The sequence below is a fragment of the Vespa velutina genome, chromosome 20, assembly GCF_912470025.1.
Source record: "Vespa velutina chromosome 20, iVesVel2.1, whole genome shotgun sequence".
NCBI classification, from domain to species: domain Eukaryota; kingdom Metazoa; phylum Arthropoda; class Insecta; order Hymenoptera; family Vespidae; genus Vespa; species Vespa velutina.
The window spans coordinates 2,827,834-2,846,906 of record NC_062207.1 but is presented as its reverse complement, the minus strand read 5'-3'; the positions used below and the strand labels follow the sequence as shown (position 1 = coordinate 2,846,906).

Below are 19,073 nucleotides of genomic sequence, written 5' to 3'. Positions count from 1 at the left end.
GAATCCGTTGTACCGTCACGTTCGCGTTCCGACTTTTAGATAATCTTTCTTAACCCTTGCACGTGCTCATCCTTGCAAATACATTTATATATTACATATATATATATATATATATACATATACACCTATATATTATTTTATTTAATGAAAAATAAATAATAAAATCAAGCAAGAATTCCACGTTTGTTGGACGAACCTGTCTCCCTATCTCTCTTTCTCTCTATCTATCTATCACTCTTTCTCTCTCTTTCATTCTCTTTCCCCGTTTCTCTCAGTACGCGTCAACGATCTCCCCTCGTAAAATCCCCCAAGGTCATTCCCGCGAGTTAGCCTCCATCCACCGAGCGATTCCCGATACTTATTCGCGTTCGACACGAGCTGCTTACATTCGTGTATACGAAGTGCATCTCAAAGAGAAACTTTTTTTTCCGTCACTGATAACGATCTATATGCATACATACATACATACATACATATATATATATATATATATATATATATATATATAGAGGTATCTATACACTTATATATATATACATATACATATATGTACGTATATACATACATACATATATATCACATTGGCACAAGCACAAATCTTGGAGACAATCACCTTGACGCGATGCACTTTTCTTCTTATCGTATTTTTCTTCTCCACCCTTTTCTTCGGACTCCCCAGTTTTAGTAGTCTTCCATGTTAGAGATGATCGGCCTTCCACAAGAAAGTTCCGGACTCGTTGGTGCATCCGACGAAACTCAGCAGTACGAAGTAGCGGAGAAGAGGAAGTTGAGAAGAAGGACCGAGGTGGAGGAGGAACGAAATGGAGGTGGTTGAGGAGAAGGTAAAAGAAGAAAAAAAAAGAAGATGACGATGATGATGAAGAAGAAGAGAAGCAGGAGGAAGAAGAAGAAGAAGAAGAGGAGGAGGAGAAGGAGGAGGAGGAGAAAGAGGAGAGAGCGCGCACGAGGAGACAGGAGGGAAGGGGGGGGGTGGGGTTGTAGGTCGAGAGTACTCGCGCGTACGTGTGCTCGGTAGCAGCACGCTCCTGCCTGACTCGTCTCTGTTCTCGACGTTATCCTCGTCGTCCTCGTCGTCCTCGTCGTCCTCGTCGTCTTTTCTTTCTTCTTCTTCTTCTTTCTTCCGAGAGCGGTTTCGCGTGAAAAAGAATGGACCGCCGCGTATATCGCGTCGTCCTCTCGTCTCGTGCCACTAGTACTACCGATACTACTACTCTCGTCGATAATCGTTTTGATGACGATGATGACGGTAGTGGTGCTGGTGGTGGTGGTGGTGGTGGTGGTGGTGGTGGTGTTGTTGTTGTTGGTGGTAGTGGTAGTAGCTGTGTTGATGTTCTTGATGATGATGATGGTCGTGATGATGATGATGGTGTTGTCGGTGGTGATTTTGTTGGTAGTGGTAGTGACAATAGTAGCCGTGTTAGTTCACGTCGACTTCCTTCCGTCCTTCTGTCGTCCTCTCTTTCCATCCACGCACCGCACTCTCCACCGTTCGTCCCGTCTGCGTGAACGATGATCCTACTGGGCCTGTGTTCTGCCCGAGACTAACTCGAACGCTCGGCTCCTGCAGCCCTCACAGTCATCCCTCCAGCCACGCACTTTTCTACCCCGTCGAAACTATTGTCCCACGTTCGTAGAACGTTTCCACGCTCTTCTTAACTATTTTTATCCGTTCGACTATTTCCTTCCACTTAACGTTCATTCCTTATTTCTTTTTCAATGTTATATCACATCACGGTGAGATAAAACAAACGAGGAATGAACAAAATTTGATCTCTTACGGGTATCGAATTAGGACTAAAGTTTATCAGGCTGGCGACGAGGGACAGCTACGGCGCAGGCCGTACGGTGGCGCCTCTTCACGGTAAAACGCTGAAACCTGGCCGATGGAACGCGAGGGTGACTACCCCTCCACCGTTCTCTCCACCACCCCTACTATCTCTCTTCGACCACGAGGACATGGAACGCGCTACGTCGGGGGATGGTGCGCACCGTGTATATCAGGTATCGGAAATATCGGTGACTTCAACGGGCTGATCGGAAAGAAGGGTTCCCGCCATCGGAGATATACGCGTTCGTGAAATTTTAAATATATAAAGAAACTTGACGAATTCAATGCACCACATCAGATCTTTTTCCTTCTCTTTTCCAATCGCATGAAAATTTTTGTTTATTGATCGACGATATCCCAATGAGTTTTATCCAATTATCTTGCATTAATCGAAAGAAATAATATATGCTTTTTCTTCTGAACTCATCTTCTAGTTCCTTTTCTTTTCTTTTTTTCTTCTTTTTTTTTTTTTTTTTTTTTTTTTTTTTTCTTTCTCCCATTATTTATTTCTTTCGAAGAATCTCGATGACCGAATTAATGGTGTCATATCTCGAATTTGATTTCTTCAAATTTCCATTATAACTTGGAACGAGAATAAAGAAAAACCTATATCGATTTTATTTATTGATAGATTTAAAATTGGTACTGCTTTTCATCAAAATATTATATATAATGTTAATCTTGTTTAGCGATATACGAATTATCCGAGATAAGAGTAATTATCCTTCGTGTCTTGAAATCACGAAATTGGTTCTTATCCCGAATACGATAAGAAAGTCGACTGAAATAGATCTTCAATTTTTATCAGTTAACAATGATACCGGTGTATTAATAAGTTTTCATTTGATGATACTCGAAAGTTTCCCTACGAAATAATTCCCTACGATAAGAAACGCAGAAGAGAAAAGGAGGAAAACTAGAGAAGGAAGAGAAGGAGGAGGGGGAGTAGGAGGAGGAGGAGGAGGAGGAGGAGGAAGAAGAAGAAGAAGAAGAAGACAGCAGACAATGGTTCGCATTTAGTTGGTACGAAACAACTATAGAACGTCCACGTTCGAATAGTCGCACGTCGTACAAGATCATTTACGAGTCCCCGAAGTCGTATCTCAAAGGACGTGTCCGGTTCGTCTGGCGAAAGGTGGATGGGAAAGGAGTGGAGGGAGGTAGGGTGGAAGGAGTCAGTTGGTGGTGGTAGAGGCACTTTTTGTCACTCCCTCTCCCTCTCCCTCTCTCTCTCTCTCTTTCTCTTTCTCCTTCTCCTTCTCACACACTCGTTCGTTCTCTTACTCGGTCTCTCCAGCACCGGTTCTTCTTTCCGATCATATCGGGAGTCAAACCTCGGAGACAAGGGTGGGAAAAGGGGTGCAGGAGCATGCGCCGGGAAAGGGTGAAGTTAGGCGCAGGTTCTAACCCCTCCGTCCAATATTTCCCCACCATCGACGTTTCTCAAGAGCGGCGGCGGCGGCGGCGGCAGCGGTGTCGGCGGTGGTGGTGGCGGCGGCGGCGGCGGCGCTCGACGCGTTTCTCGACGGTCACACAACTCGACGTTTTTCCACCCTTATCTTTACTCGTTTCTCATCCTCCCTTGGAAAGTAGTATAGGCACTTTCGCAACTCGTTCTACGAGGAGCTACAGACGACAACGTAGAGACAGAGACGAGAGGGCACTGCCACCGACTATATAAATTGTATTCTTTGTTATTTCTTTCGAGAAAGAAAGAAAGAAAGAAAGAAAGAAAAAGAATAAAATTACAAAAAAAAAAAAAAAAAAAAAAAAAGAAGAAGAGGAAGAAAAAAGTAAGAAAGAAAAGAAATAAAAAAAAGTCAAACAAATGATTTTACGTGATTTCGAAAGATATCTCTTTATCGAGTATCTTCGGTGTTGTAGATACGTTCACAAAAGTTTATACGTATACATTTGTATACGTTCCTTCTCTTGTAAGAACGGTAACAACACAACTTCGTGTTTCATTGTTTTCGGAGATGTTGCAACTCTTTTGAAATTATATTGATAGCGTCAATTGTCTTTAATCGAGTTTACGTGTTTGCATATGCGACGTGCCGTAAACGAGTTTTCGTTCTTTCGTCACACAATATATATAACATATATTCTCGCTCCGGTATTGTCAAAAATTTCCTTCGTTAAATTACGCAACGATTATGAAGAAATTTTGTACGAACGGACTTTATTTTTTACGATATCGCGCGTTATCTCACATCGATAACGATTTCTACTTCGAAATCTCAATTAGATAAGAGAAAGAAAAACGACGATTCGCGATAATTACCAATGTCTCTCTATCATAATTAAATACGATATATCCTCCCCCTCCTTTTTTCCTCTCCTACGTCATCCACGTAACTCACACTTTTTAAACCTATCCTAGAAAACTTCTATATTCAATTATGAAAGAAATACGAGACTCGAACGGGGATTACGACTGCTTTAAACTTATTTTTGCGACTCGATGCCACGCGAGCGTAATTCTTAGGATCTCACGAAACAAGATCTTGTTTCTTTCCGTTGGACATGAACAACATCTATTGTAGTAGTACATTACCTTCTTCTCTAAGAACATAGACACAAACGGATCGTGTATAGTAGTAACGTAAGCCCTTAAATGACCGTAACGACGATGTTCTCTCTTCTTTCTCTTTAGTTTCTTTATCAAATAAAACGATTCTTTCGAGATAATCGATATGATGGCGTTAACTAGCACGTAAAACTTTAGACGATTAATACAAACGAGAAAGATCTTTCTCGGTCCTTTTACGCTCTAAGAGAGTGATAAAGAGAGACAGAGAGAGAGAGAGAGAGAGAGAGAGAGAGAGAGAGAGAAAAATAAAATAAATAAAAATAGAAGAAGAAAAAAATGTAAGGATAATAATAATAGAAACGTAAGAGAATTCTCGTTTGAGATATCGTTAGCCGCGAGATGTGGAACGAAGGAGAACGTTCAGGGAGATCTTCCGCGCGTCGTCCACGTTCGTGCATCTCAGCGTGACCTATTGTTTCCCGTTGTTCTCGACGCGCGACGCGGTCTGCACGCTTAGTTTCGATCACATAATGAGTGCCGATGTAGGCCAGGAACGGAACGTCCACGAGATCGTATTTCAACGTACGTGGCGATACTCAACACTCTCTGTGGCACACACCAGGACTCCTGAGTTGTGTCGCAGAGCTACTACTCTCCTACAGGGAATAGACGATTGCGCGTGATAGCGCACTATATTTCTCGGAATTCAAACTAATCGTCGCGTAGTACACATAACAATAAACGAGAATGTTACACTCGTATATCTTTTCTCATTCCACCCCAAGAGTTCTAAACTCTTTATTATGATCGTTCGGTTACGTTTAGTCGATGACTCATCTCAATGGATCGTACGTAATTCAATAACGATCCTCCTTCTTTCGATCGATCGATCCTTATCTCTCTCTCTCTCTCCCTCTCTCTTGTTTTTTTCTTTCTTTTTTTGAACGGTGATTTTTTACTTCCTTCACGACAAGAAATGCATTGAAAAAGATTTTTATTAATGTAAAATCTGAGAATAATAATAAATTAATCTAAATTAAATTTATTTTATTATTTTTTTAATTCAATTTAATTTTTTTAATTAATTCATATTATTCACAAAGCGCAAACGCAGCGAAATGATCTTTCACATTTTTCCCAATGACGTATCGCAGATATATATTTATATATATATATATACACACATATATGTATATTTATCGTGCGTATAACAAACATCATCGGACGCACAAGAAGCACGCAATCGTGTTTAGATTTCCTGAAACAATTCGACGAAATTTCGCGATATGCTTGACCGATATGGGAAATTGGAAACAGGAACTCTTGCGTTTCGGCATTTCTCCGAGCGTGACTAAATATTGTTCGGTATATCAAACAAATTTTTAATCAGAATTTATGTGTAATTTATGACTTTTGAAAGGGGGAAAAAAAAAAGAAAAAAAAGAAAAGGAAGAAAGAAAAGAAAACTTTTTTTTCACGTAAAATTCCAATTACGATAATTAGATTAGTGCAACCATTTACTACTTGGAACGAAGAGACAATCGTCCTACGGCTTCTTCCTTTGTCGTTCAGCCTTCTTCTTTTTCGTCTTCGTCTTCTTCATCTTCTTCCGAGGACGACCGTTCTACTTTATTGTGCAACGTGAACGTTATAATTTTACCTAATTGCTCGGTGCGGCAAGAGGCAATTCGCAATGGACGTCTTCTCCGAGGATTAATTAAGACCTTTCTTAAAGGTGGCATTTAATTTCCATACGTTTAGAAAATCATTTTATGGAAGGCGGAAGAAAACTTTGTACGTTCGACGAATATAAACATTTTTCCGAAACTTGACGGACTATGAAAAATTATCAAAAAATGGAGAAAAAGTAAAGAGAGAACGGTTATTACAATTTAATCGTAGACATACATACATACATACATACATGCATACATACATAAAGGGAAGTAGACGAAAAGTCTTCTGCTTCTAATTTCACGAGATATTCTCTTCTTTTCTTTCATTCTACCTTTCGTAGGGTTTAAAACTCGTCTAGCCGGTTTCACGTCGTCCGATTCTATGGGAAAGAAACTGCTCGCCTATTAATAAACATAGCTTGGATTGTTATCCGAAATATCGTATTAGCATCCGACATGTGCGATGCTGTGGCCTAGCTCGGTCCGAAAATATATGCAACGACTACGGAACGGTATGTGCGAATGTATATACAAGAGACAAATAGAGAGTGAGAGAGAGAGAGAGAGAGAAAGAGAGAGTGAGTGAGAGGGGGAGGGAAGGAGAGAGAGAGAGAGAGAGAGAGAGAGAACATCCAATTGGCGAGCATTCGCCAATTGTCATTAAGATTCCTCGGCATGGGTCTACATCTCGATGTTAAATTTGATTCTCCCTGCATAATTAACGGTATTACGTTGTGGGGACCGGACCCCTCTCCCCACCCCCTCCCCCGTCCTAAGTTTCTAATGCCACCTGCGTCCAGAAATACATCATTAATGTTACTTAGAAAATCGAATCGGTATTTTCGAACAGAAAAAGAAAAAAGAAAAGAAAAAGAAAAAAAAAAAACAAAAAAAAAAGGAAAGAATCGCTAGATTCGTCTTGCCGAAACGACACTACCGGTTATAAGTATCGCGTTACATAAAGTCCAAGTAATTACAAACGCTTGGTTGTTCCGCGCCGATGAGTTATACAATCGTTATACAATCGGATCGGAGTGGGATTGTGGGAGAGGAGGAGGGAGGGACAGGGGGAGGGAGAGAGCGCTGACTGGAGGATCAGGGAGGAAAAGGGAAAATACGAAGGAGAACCGATCGAAGTTGAAGAGAACTCGAGATAAAAGACAAAAATGAATGAGAAGAGACTTCAACAAAAGACTCGCTATAAAGTAAAGTAAAGTAATGTATATAGTAAAACGAATCTAGCTATGAATGCATAGTACAGTTGGCCATAGACTATCTCTCTCTCTTTCTTTCACATATGCACATTTATATATATATACACACACACACACACACATATATATATATATATATATATATAAACTCTTTCTCTCTCTAGTCGACGATGCAGACGATTGCATCCCTCCTGGAAGCCATTCGTGATGAAAGTCCAGCATGGCGAACGCGTACACGGGGGGCAATAGGGTATAGCCGAGTGTGGGAGTCACATTCCGGCTGAGATTAATTCAGAGCAAAGAGGAATTTAGCATTCATCTCTCCCGCACCCGGGCGCACACCATCGCAGCAGCTCTCTCTCTCTCTCTCTCGCGCGCACCACTCTCGCAGAACCATTTTCGTGCAATTATTTCAGCAACATTGCAAAACGATCGCGGCCGAGCGAGCAACGTTGAACGTCGCCAATCCAGTGTTGGCGACCAGAATTGTTTCCCGTACAGAAAATGTTTCGAAGGTATGGAACTCGAATCGAAGATATGAAAATGTTTCCTAGTCTTAACGGGGTTGCGGCTACCTGATATCGTTGGTTATTTAAATATAAAACCTATATGCGATCTTCCAAGTTCTCACACTTTAACAAGAGAAAGAAAGAGAGAGAGAGAGAGAGAGAGAGAGAGAGAAAAGAGCGAGAAAGAAAGAGAGAGAACGAGAAAGAGATTCTTTCCAATGAGAAACTCGTTTATCTAAAGAAGACGATATTTGCATTAATAGAAAAATGCTAATGATCGAAATCGTTATTAAATTAATCCGATGTTACCGTCCGATAATATAAATAATACATGCTAAATCAAAGAAAAGGCGAGGGATTTTATACGAGGTGGGGTTCGTTCTTTGTTAAAGAAAATCGTAACGCAGACCTTTCTTTCGGTGACAGGATGGAAGAGATCACGGTTAAGAAAAGTAAAACCTTGAGACTTGCCATATAATAAGCTGTTTAATAATCAATGCGCGCGGGCCAATAATTACGATTCGTGAAGGGAGCGGGTATGCAAAGGAGTACAAGCGCGAACTGGTTTCAGACAATGACGTCTCCGAATCGTACACGATATGTATTGTATAATGATATTCCACGGTACGTCTGCCCCGTTCGTTTTGATACGCCTTCGATTATTATGTTGTCATTTCGATATGCTAAAATATCCCTTTTGCTTCTCACGATCGTGAACTTTTATCTTTTTAATTACGTCTCTCCGGAGCTTGCGGACTACGAGCCTACGAAGTTCATAGATGATTCATTGACTTTAGCCTTGACGATTATTAGGAATATAAAAGGAGAGAAAAACAGAAAAAATTTCTTTCTTTCATCTGGACTGGATTAACGATACTTATGGTTACAATTCGAACGTTTTAAACAGTCCGGAAATCGAAAGACGAACCCCATCATTCTCAGACTTCGAAAGAAGATCCTGGGAACAACACTCGAGGTTATCTGTCAATTCTTGGCAGTAGGTTTGATTCAAAGTAGATATTCGGATTAATGGTTCGGATCAACGATCGACCGTGAAAAGCAGAAAAGAATTCTCTTCGTGTCCCATCCTCTTTTTTCTTTCTCTTTCCCTCTCTCTCTCTCCCTCTCTCTCTCTTTCTCTTTCGTTTACTCTTGCGTACGCAAGAAAAGAGAGAGAGAGAGAGAGAGAGAGAGAGAACCCACGTTTCTTGTTACAATGGTTCGCCAATATACAATGAGAGGAAATATCCAAGATATGCAAATTCGGGGAGGCCGCGTTCCCGATCATCTTCGGGGCCCGCTCGAAGCGGTGGGCCGGGAAAAAGGGTTTCGGAAAGACGAGCGTGCGCGAGCGCGCACTCACATGTGTCCCAGTGGCTATTTGCATAGCTCCCCGTTTTTGATTTGCATACGAAGAAAATTTGCATCGTCCATGAGCGTGCGCTAACTCTTTCTTTCTTTCTCTCTCTTTCTCTCTCTCTCTCTTCTTCTTTCTATCTCTTTCGCCTTCTTGCACGGGAAAGAAAAAAGGGGGGCCCTTCATCGGTCTAGAACGTCGTATCTATTTATTGAAAGGGTATAGACACGACGGCTGGAAAGAAATAGAAGAAGAAAAAGTCCTCGAAAGAGGAATAATATATCAAGGGAGCAAAATGCTGCTAATGCCTTTGTACCCTCTCTCTATCTTTCTCTACTCTTTCTCTATTTCTATCTTTTTCTTTTTCATTCTCTCTCTCTCTCTCTCCCTCTCGTAAGTTCATACCGAGATATAATGCCACTTTTTCCCTTTGTGGAAATCCTAATGTATTTTCATTCTCTTTTCTCCGGTCGCAGCCACCACCACCAGTCTGGGATTTTGAATCTCGAGTGGAGAAGAGCTCTCGCTCCACCTGAAAACGATGTCACCCGTTTTAGCTAGCTAGCTAGCTAGCTAGCTACCTAGCTACTACTCGATGATTCCTATCTTTTTCGCTCTTTATCTTTTTTCTTTTTCTTTTTCTTTTTTTTTTTTTTTTTTTTTTTTTTTTTTATATATATTATTCATCACGCATCGTTTACCTAGGCGCATTGTACGAGTATTTTCGGATTAACTTTTCATACATCTATCGATGGAATGATAAATCATCGTTCGGAATTTTATCATTTTTCTTAGATAACGGACAAACTTTTGATATAGTACGATCGATAGAACATGCTCAACATAGATTATTTCTTCTTCTTCTTTTTTTTTTTTCTTCGACGAGAAAAAATGGTAACCGATCGAAGGCTTTCCTTGTCAAGAGTGTTTCTACCTGTGTGCTCTTTGTTGCACTCATCCTCGGCCGCGTGCGTCTCGTGTTTCCAATTCTAGGACACCCTGTGTGGACGCAGGAAGAACTACTAGATGAAAGACCAAATGGGTATCATTTTCCGTACACGACACACGTAACTTCTTTTCCACCAATATAGAAGCTGTCCTTTCTTTCTTTCTTTCGTTCTTTCATTCGTTCGTTCCTCTTTTCTTTTTTTTCGATCTCTTTTTCTACCCCCTACCTTTCACTCTTTCTTGCTTCGGACAATAGACGACGACGACGACTTGTTTTCTGTACTACCTGTCCGTTCGACCGACTTTTCTCCTATCTTGATTTTTTTTCCCCATTGACGGAGGCGATACGTAAGGGGGTGGCGGATCGAAAAGTGGCCCAAATACTCGACGTTATACGCTTGACTTTGATCTACAACCCATATTCCATTTAGGTATCCTCTTTGACCTTCCTTCAAAAAGAAAAAGAAAAGAAAAAAAAAAGGGAAAAAAATCCTAAGATTGAAGCTTGATATCGAAATCGATCAGAAAAGGTAAGAATTTATTCTATGAAAGGATATACTCCTTTGACGTGGCTCAAACATTTCAGATTTTTCGGGTTAAGCCCTATCAAATCGTTCCAATGAGAAGAATAGAAATTTCGTAACGCCTACGTTTATATATATATATATATATATATCTTCCTGGGACGAAATAAATATCTCGACGTCGACGTTAGAGATTATTTTCAAGAAACAAACTCTATCCGACTCGATCGATCGGTTAGCTTCCTTGCAGGCAAATTATCTTTATAGGGGAGAAAAGGGTTGCAAATATTCCATCATCGACGACGATCTGTGTCTGCTCGCCGAGACGAATCGAAATCGGTTCACACAGGAAAAACTTCAAGACGAGGTGTGTTCTCCCCTTTCTCTCTTGCACCGTCCGTGCGATTCTTAAGATATGCAGACATTAAACGTGGCGCAATGCTAATCCGAGCTCATCGATCCGCAAACCCTTCGTAACGATCGAAAGACAGAGAGGAAACGGGTTCGACCTTGGGCTGGCCCTCTCTTCACCTGGCCCAATAAAGGAGAGGTAAACCGGCCGTAAACGCGTTTCCTTGCTCGTCCTCTTTTCTCGTCCGCGTACATGCATACATATATGTATATATATATATATATACACACATACATATACACATGTATACATATAAAAGTACAACCACACGTATACATATGTTAACACATACGTATCTCTACCTATCTCCTTCAACTTTTTTTTTTCTTTTTCTTTTTTTTTTTTTTTTATCCCATGCAAGCGATGCGCTTCTTCTGCATATGTGTGTCATATGATCTTCCTTTCGCTACGCACGAGGTGCACAGCACCTTCTCGAGAGAGAAAGTGAGAAAGAGAGTAGTAAGAGACGGAAAATCATAGGAAGACGAAAGAAGGGGTGGTAGAGAAAAAGAGAGAGAGAGAGAGAGAGAGAGAGCTGTTTTATCGAGCACCTATATCCCTTCTAGGAGAGTCGAGGAGTTCGTCTCTTTACTATCCATATGCGTCGGCACGTATGCGTGCGCACACACTTTCTATCTATCTTTCCTTCTCTCTCTCTCTCTCTCTCTCTTTCTCTCGTCTTCCTCACCATGTGTATAGGCGATATATACACGTGAATATGGTAATTCACCGACATCGCCGGAGATATGTAAATAAGTTAGATTTGAGTTTTGTTGCAGACCGAATAGCGGGGTGGTGGCCCTCGAGAAAAGGAGAATGTCGATGGGAACTGTACCACAAGAAGAAGTGGAATGAGAGAGGAAGATGAAGGGAGGGAGGAAGAGAGAGAGAGAGAGAGAGAGAGAGAGAGAAAGAGAGTACGCGTAAGCGCCTTAGTAGCTGCACGCATGATCCGGACGACCGGATCCAGATTTATTGGTTCCTTCGCATCGGGGAGGAAAGAGTAAGAGGAGAGGGAGATAGAATGCGAGTTCGGACGACCGTTCGGTTCGGTGTGAACGGAAGCCGGGGATTTTACGATCTTGATTCGGAAGCCGCGACGTTTCGTTTCTTCTACGGGCTATTAATCTGCCTGCGATCCGTAAATGCGACTATCTATACGACGACGCGAATATTGTCCCTCTTCTAGGGATGATTTCTCTTCTTCATCTTCTTCTACCTTTTCTTCCATTTTCCTTTCTTCTTTTTCTTCCTAAGCCTTAAGTCGAATTTGTGTGTTCCAACTATGAGTTAACGTTCGATGTGACACATAAACAGGTACGATCAGTTATCTCCTTTATAATGACCGGATAAGAAATATTAAGAATCAAGAGACAGATGGACAATGTTCTCTCTATGCTGGACGTTATCGCATTGAAAATATCTATAGAACGAGAGTCACGCTTGGAATCATTCGATTCGTGAACGAACAGAAAGAGAGAAACCAGTCTCACGATCATCTGAAGGACAAAGTATGTATGAATGTATGTATGTATGTATGTATATATGTACGTATGTAGTACGTTGCTTTATACTTTCGCACAAAAGGGGACCGTTTCGAAGGAGCTTCCATTTTAACCGGTCTCCCGGACACCCTCGCTCGTAAAAAAATCTAACACCTTCCCGCTATGATTTACATACGCAATATCGACTTCCCTCCCTCTCTCTTTCTCTCTCTATCTCTTTCCTATCCCTCCTTTCACCCTCTCACCCTCTCAGCCCTCTTTTCACGGATCATTACGTTTACATGGACCGAGGCGAAATGTCTCTAGGAGTATTCGAATCCAAGGACTTTCTAGGCCGCGCATTGTGCCTCGTGGAATTGAACATCGAGGACGATTCAAAGGGGTAGGAGAAGGAGTAGGAGGAAATCCGACTTCTCCCGAGACAGAATCGGGTCGTCTGAAGTTTGGAAGAAGAGGAGGAAGAACTCGCCCGTGTACGGCTATATTAACATCTGAAAAGGGGCGAATCTTCGAGTTCCAAGATGTTCAAGGAAGGCAGATATCGGGCGACGAACGCGCCGAGTTACGAATCTTTTCGAACTCGGAGAAAACTGTTTTCACCTAGTCGTCGCCCGTCATCGCTCGTCGTCGTTTGTCAGTAAGGCGTTTCCGCAAATATTCCCATTGAGTTATATCGAATGGAGGGAGATTCGGTAGGTGACGAAAATTAAATCGAAAGTTCGAGCGTGGTCGAAGTTTATCGAAATACTGAGGACGAACACTACGAATGCGAGTGAATATGCGGAATAAGCTGTGACGCGTAAACAATACAAGTAAACAAGACCAGAAATCGTGCGCGTTTGCGATTTACCATTCGAGAATAATAAAATTGTTTTGTATATATTTATTGTGATGCGGCGCATCGATCGTTTCGTACGATAAACTTTTGAAACTCGAAGAGAGTTGTGTATAGTCAGTCGACAAGATTTTACCTATGTTATTTGTCATGAAACTATGGGACACTTATGGAATTAGTTATCAACTAACAGAATATGAACGGAAAGACGATTCGGGGAATTATTTTTGACCGATGTCGATGCCTCGAAAGAAAACCGGTTTTACGTTTGGTGTTCGACTATCGGTGTCACGTACTTAACTCGTAACTCGAGGAAAAAACATAGAGCGATAGGCTGGAAAATACGGGCGATTAGACCGATGATCGTGTACACTACGTATTAGCATAACACGATATAAAGTTAAACGAACGAGCGCGCTTTGCCGGACCTTATACGTACAATCACATTAGTTTTTTCCTTTGGTGACCGGTCGTTACTTTCCTGCCGATTTCCACGAGCTGCGCTATCGAGGAACGTGGAACGAAACGAAACGATCTATCAAGCTACGCGCTAAACATTCAAAACGACTTTCCTTCTACTCTCTTTTCTTCCTATTCTCTTTCTCTCTCTCTCTCTCTCTCTCTCTCTCTCTCTCTCTCTCTCTCTCTCTCTCTCTAGCTATCTATCTATCTTTTTCTTTCTTCTCCAGCAACGATATGACCGTAAAGACAGTCTATACGATAGCATCGACTATCGTCGTAGTAGCCCGGTAGCATAACGCGAACGAGGTAATGAGGTCCCACCCGGAGTTGGGAGGGCAAGGAGAAGGAAGAGCCACGAGGGGAGACTCCCGACTGTGCGTGAACTTTCTGCTGACGTTTACCAAACTGTAACGCGAGTTTACTTTCGTTACTGAGTGCTTCGCATTTATTAAACGATATTTAGATATACATGAACGTACTTATAGATCGTCGATAGCATCACCATCATTTCCTACGTATCCAAACATGGCCATAATTATTTCTTAAAGCGTCGACATACACAAACAAATTCGATGCACGAATTTACAAAAAAAAAATATTTAAAAATAAATATTCAAGGAGGAGCTAAAGATATATAGATAGATAGATAGATAGATAGATAGATAGATAGATAGAGATAGATAGATAGATAGATAGAGAGAGAGAGAGAGAGAAAAGCGTTCCAGCTGTGCGTGTGCGCCTATGGAAAGTCGATTAAAATCTCGTTTTATCCTACCCAGAAGAGAGAACAGGAGAGAAAGAGAGAGAGAGAGAGAGAGATAGCGTGCTTCCCCACACCGGGTGGCGCGATCGAATCGATCGGCAAGATCCAGTATTCCGATTAAGTACATAGCACGAGGTGGCAGCACCTGTCCATGAGTATCTCACCCTCACAGGCTCACTCAAACGCAAACTCCGTCCGTCACGACTAACACATTCGCACTTTCGTCACGCGTCTCTGAACAATGGCATTAATAGGCTCTGGCGAGTTATTAATTGCCGGTGCCCGCCGGATATGACTGTCTATAGCTTCGTTCGCCGAGCGAACGTCCCTAATATCTGTGGTATTCCGTCAGCCGTCTTGGCTCTTAAATCAGGGCCAGTCTTTTCAACGAAGCTAAAACGCACATACGTCACCGTGTATATATTTCTTGTATCCGTGTGTACGTCACTATGGTGTATATAGATGTGTACGTATTGAACGAGGTTTCCTTTATGTCCAAGAGAACCATTCTGGACGAGAGAGAGGGAGTGAGAGAGAGAAAAGAGCAGAGAGAGAGAGAGAGAGAGAGAACGAAATTAAAGGATTTCGTGTGTTGTTCTTCGGTTTCGGATTTCGTTTTATCCTATGACGCGTTCAAAATCTCAATATTTTATTATTATTATTCGTTTTTTTTTTTTTTTTTTTTTTTTTTTTTTATTTATTTATTTGGTTTTTCAATTCAATTTCGGAACAAGTTGCTGAATATCATTTTCCGTGTATTTAAAATGTCGGCAGGTTTAATAGTCGATGGAAGGTAAGGTAATATATACCCCCATTATCCTCTTTCGAATACCCATATATATCCGTTCCTCTTTTCTTTTGTACTATCGTCCCCATTCTTTCTCTTACTCGCCTAACTCGTAAGAGAAGTCCCATCGAAAGAATCGAGTATAACACCGAGTGATCTTTATGGTCAATCTACGTGCGCGTGAGGTTTCGAGGTGGCGTAATTAAGAGCGAATACCGACTGTCGGGACTGATTAATAGAGGAGACGAACGCTGAAGATAATCGAAAGGAAGTAACGAATGGAAAGGAGCTAAGGTAAGACCGGGGTAACGTCCGACGACGCCGTTGGTGATGCCATCAAATAAGAAAAGAAAAGAAAGGAAAAGAAAAAAAAAAGTGACGGCGTCTGGCCTTTTTCATGGTCTTCGTTCTGCGCGTCAGGAAATTACGACTACTTGCTGTCGACCAACGAATGCAATTTAATGGAGATTAAAACGTAACATAGATATACCACATATATACACATTGGTACTCTCGATCGCTGTTACCGTCTATCCCATTTCCGATGACTCTCAATACTTGGTCATATTCCTCCTTTTTCTCTACACTTTTCGCTTTTCTTCCTCGTTTCTCTTTTTTTTTTCTTTCGGATATAATATCACGAAACGGTAGAATTTCGTTTTCTTCTTCTCAACGATGCGTGTCTAATCACATCGTGGTGGCTCAGGTAATTCGATTTTCAAGGAGCAGCCTTCGGCTTTCTTCGTGAACGCTGACGTCGTCGAATGACAGTTTGATGAACGGACAGGAAGGAGGGGAGGCAAAGGCCCACCTGGCTCCACAGACAATTAGGATCACCCGTGCAAGGTGGTTTTCTCTTTCCTACTCTATCTTCCTGCATCTAAATATATCTATATATCTATATATCTATATATATATATATATATACATATATATTTATCCTTAAAATATTATTCCCTTTATTTATATTACTTGTAATTTCTTCTTTAGCAGCATCGATCGCAAAACACATATTTTATCGTTTCACGTGTGATCTCTTATACTTCTGAAAGAAAGTAGAAACTTACTTAGAGACAAGTGCGTAGAGTACGCTAGGAAAGGATGATTAGAATCGTTCGTCGTTTCGGACCAGTGAGCGAAATCGTCCACGCGTGGAGGACTCAGCTGCCTGCCAGGCCGCAATTACAATACGTCGGGGGCCCCGACGCGTGTCCCTCCTCTTCCTCTTCTACCCTCTTTCTATTCTCCCACTTCACTTCTCTCTTTCTTTCTCTCTTCCTCTCTCTTTCACTCTCGTCCCCACGGTCGGTCACCTACCTAACTCGAGGCTCGTCGACCACCACTGCCGCCGCCACCGCCGTGGTGCGCTCGCGCACACATCTCCTCACTACTTTTCTACGAAGAGAGGACTCGCGAACGTTTCATATACCTATATACATTAGCAACAACAGACACGTACATACGCACACGCTGATGGCGCTACGTACTCGCGTGGAGTACCTCCTGCACATCTCATTAACTCGACTCTGTTTCAAAGCTGACGCGATGTATCGGTCGGCTATCAAGCAGGCATCGACTTCGGGCGTAGGAAGTGATTCACGGTTCACCGTGCACCATTCCATGTGAATTCGAGTCTCCATATGCATGTGACCTATAGTATCTCTATATCACTATCAATCGGATGACGAGTGCATTCGTATGTATACGAGTAACTATTGTATATATGTCGTCCTTAATACCGTCGATAATTTTTCTCTTACTTATTTTTGTTTTTTTTTTTTCCTATTCAGAAAGTGTTTATTAGAATCGCTTTCTCTCTCTCTCTCTCTCTCTCTCTCTCTCTCCCTCTCTCTCTCTCTCTCTTTTTCCCCGGGATTTTAATTCTCTTGATTTTAGAAAGGACTGAAAGAAAGAATATCGGTATACTAATTTGCAACGAACACTTAAAGAGTACCTGGGGATTTTTACGCGTATCGCTAATTTCCAACGAGCAAGAAAGGCAAGATGCGTGGCCGCCATTCGTTCTGTATAATTATCATTAACTTTGATAATTGCTGCTTGGCGATTATCATTAACGGTTGATAATTGCTCTCGTTCAGGCGCTTCGCTTGAGGCTATTACTCCTCGGCACTGGCTGATTGACCGAGCGAATCGCAATAGTACTTTCCTTCGACGAGAATAAGAAAATCCGCAAACTTTTCTTTCCACTCGCAAAAAATATATTACATATATACATATATATATATATATATATATATATATATATATATATATATATAAAGAATTTGAGACATGCTCGAGAATGATGTAATAATCCTTACAATCGAAAGCATCGCGTTCGTTCATATATACACTTGAAAACTCATAAATCTTTCCAAACGATCGAAAGAGAAAGAGAAAGAGAAAGAGAGAGAGACGAAAGGAGAGACAGAAACAAAGGTGATACGTATAAAACGTTATACTTGGTCGCGGCATCAACAAGCGCGATATACGCGAAACATTATAGCTTGCTGGCTCAGCTTGTGGCGGGCGCGGACGGACGGGCGCGCGAGTGGAACAGGGAGAAGTAGCAGCATTTTTGAAATAACCGCGACAAAGCTTCAGGCTCGCCGTTTGGTACCTACCAAACAGTCACTGCATTAAAATCACTCCTACTCTACGTCGCGACAATGTCCTTTTGACACGCGACGCGCGATGATTGAAGCGGAGTTATATGATGACGGGCGATATTCAAGCGTCCCGATCCATCAACTCGAAGCGCTTGTATCAGCAAGGAACGAAACAAATGGCACGGGCAATGCTAGCTAGCTAACGCTGGATGAAACGAGAAAAAAAATAGAAGAGTGGAAGGAAGAAGAAGTTGGCTTGGAAATCGTGTCGACGAGTTTGCACTTTAGGTCTCGAAAGGATCGATCTGGGGCCGACCTCAACGGCTCGTCGTTGCAACTTTCACGATCGGCTCTCTCTCTCTCTCTCTCTCTCTCTCTCTCTCTCTCTCTCCCTCTTTCTCGCGACGAACGACACAGAATACGAGACACACACCTATCCACCTTTTCTATATGTCCCGTATCTGTCTGTATATGTGTGTGTATGTCTATGCATCGAAACACAGGGCTTTGAGAGCTTAAAACGCCCGCTACCAGCAACCAGTCTCCCGGGTACAAAGAGCGAAAAGATCGCCAAATGGGGTGGAGTTGGTGGGGGGTGGTGGTCTGGGGAGGATTTGCACCACCTAGCAATCTCTTTTCTCGGAGCCTATCCCAACGATTGTTGGTATATATCTATATATATGAATATGGGTATATATATATATAACAAATATATATATATATATATATATATATATATGTACCTATATATATATATATATATATCTGTTGTTCGACTGTGCGCTTTCCTGTCATTACCGCATTCTCCGTGTCCCGCGTACCGTGCACCGAACACCCGGTGCATGTCTACTCGTTTCGATCCCACGAACAGATACGATCCTCCTCCTCCTCGTCCTCCTTCTTCTCCTTCTTTTTCTTCGTCTTTCCTTTTTTCCACCTCGACATTAGCGGATACTTTGACTCTATAGTTTATACGACGAGGACAATTCGCTTTTCTTTGATAGTAAAGACGTCTGATCCGATACATTTCATCGAAGTTTTGAGCAACTTCAAAATTAAGGATTATTTGGCAAGTTTCGATTGGGCCGTC

At 41.8% G+C, this 19,073-nt stretch overlaps 1 protein-coding gene across 5 annotated transcripts in view; it reads right to left on the bottom strand.

Moving 5' to 3' along the window:
• The window catches only part of LOC124956119 (homeobox protein cut), a 144,368-nt gene extending 141,766 nt beyond the window's left edge, over positions 1-2,602 (bottom strand). For 4 of the 5 annotated variants that reach the window (XM_047511518.1, XM_047511522.1, XM_047511521.1 and 1 more), the window contains exon 1: positions 614-2,601. The gene's annotated coding sequence lies outside the window, so the exon portion shown is untranslated. Of the gene's footprint in view, positions 1-613 lie in introns of all 5 variants that reach the window. The other variant, XM_047511523.1, reaches the window with a different exon arrangement.
• Between the last annotated feature and the right edge of the window lie 16,471 nt (positions 2,603-19,073).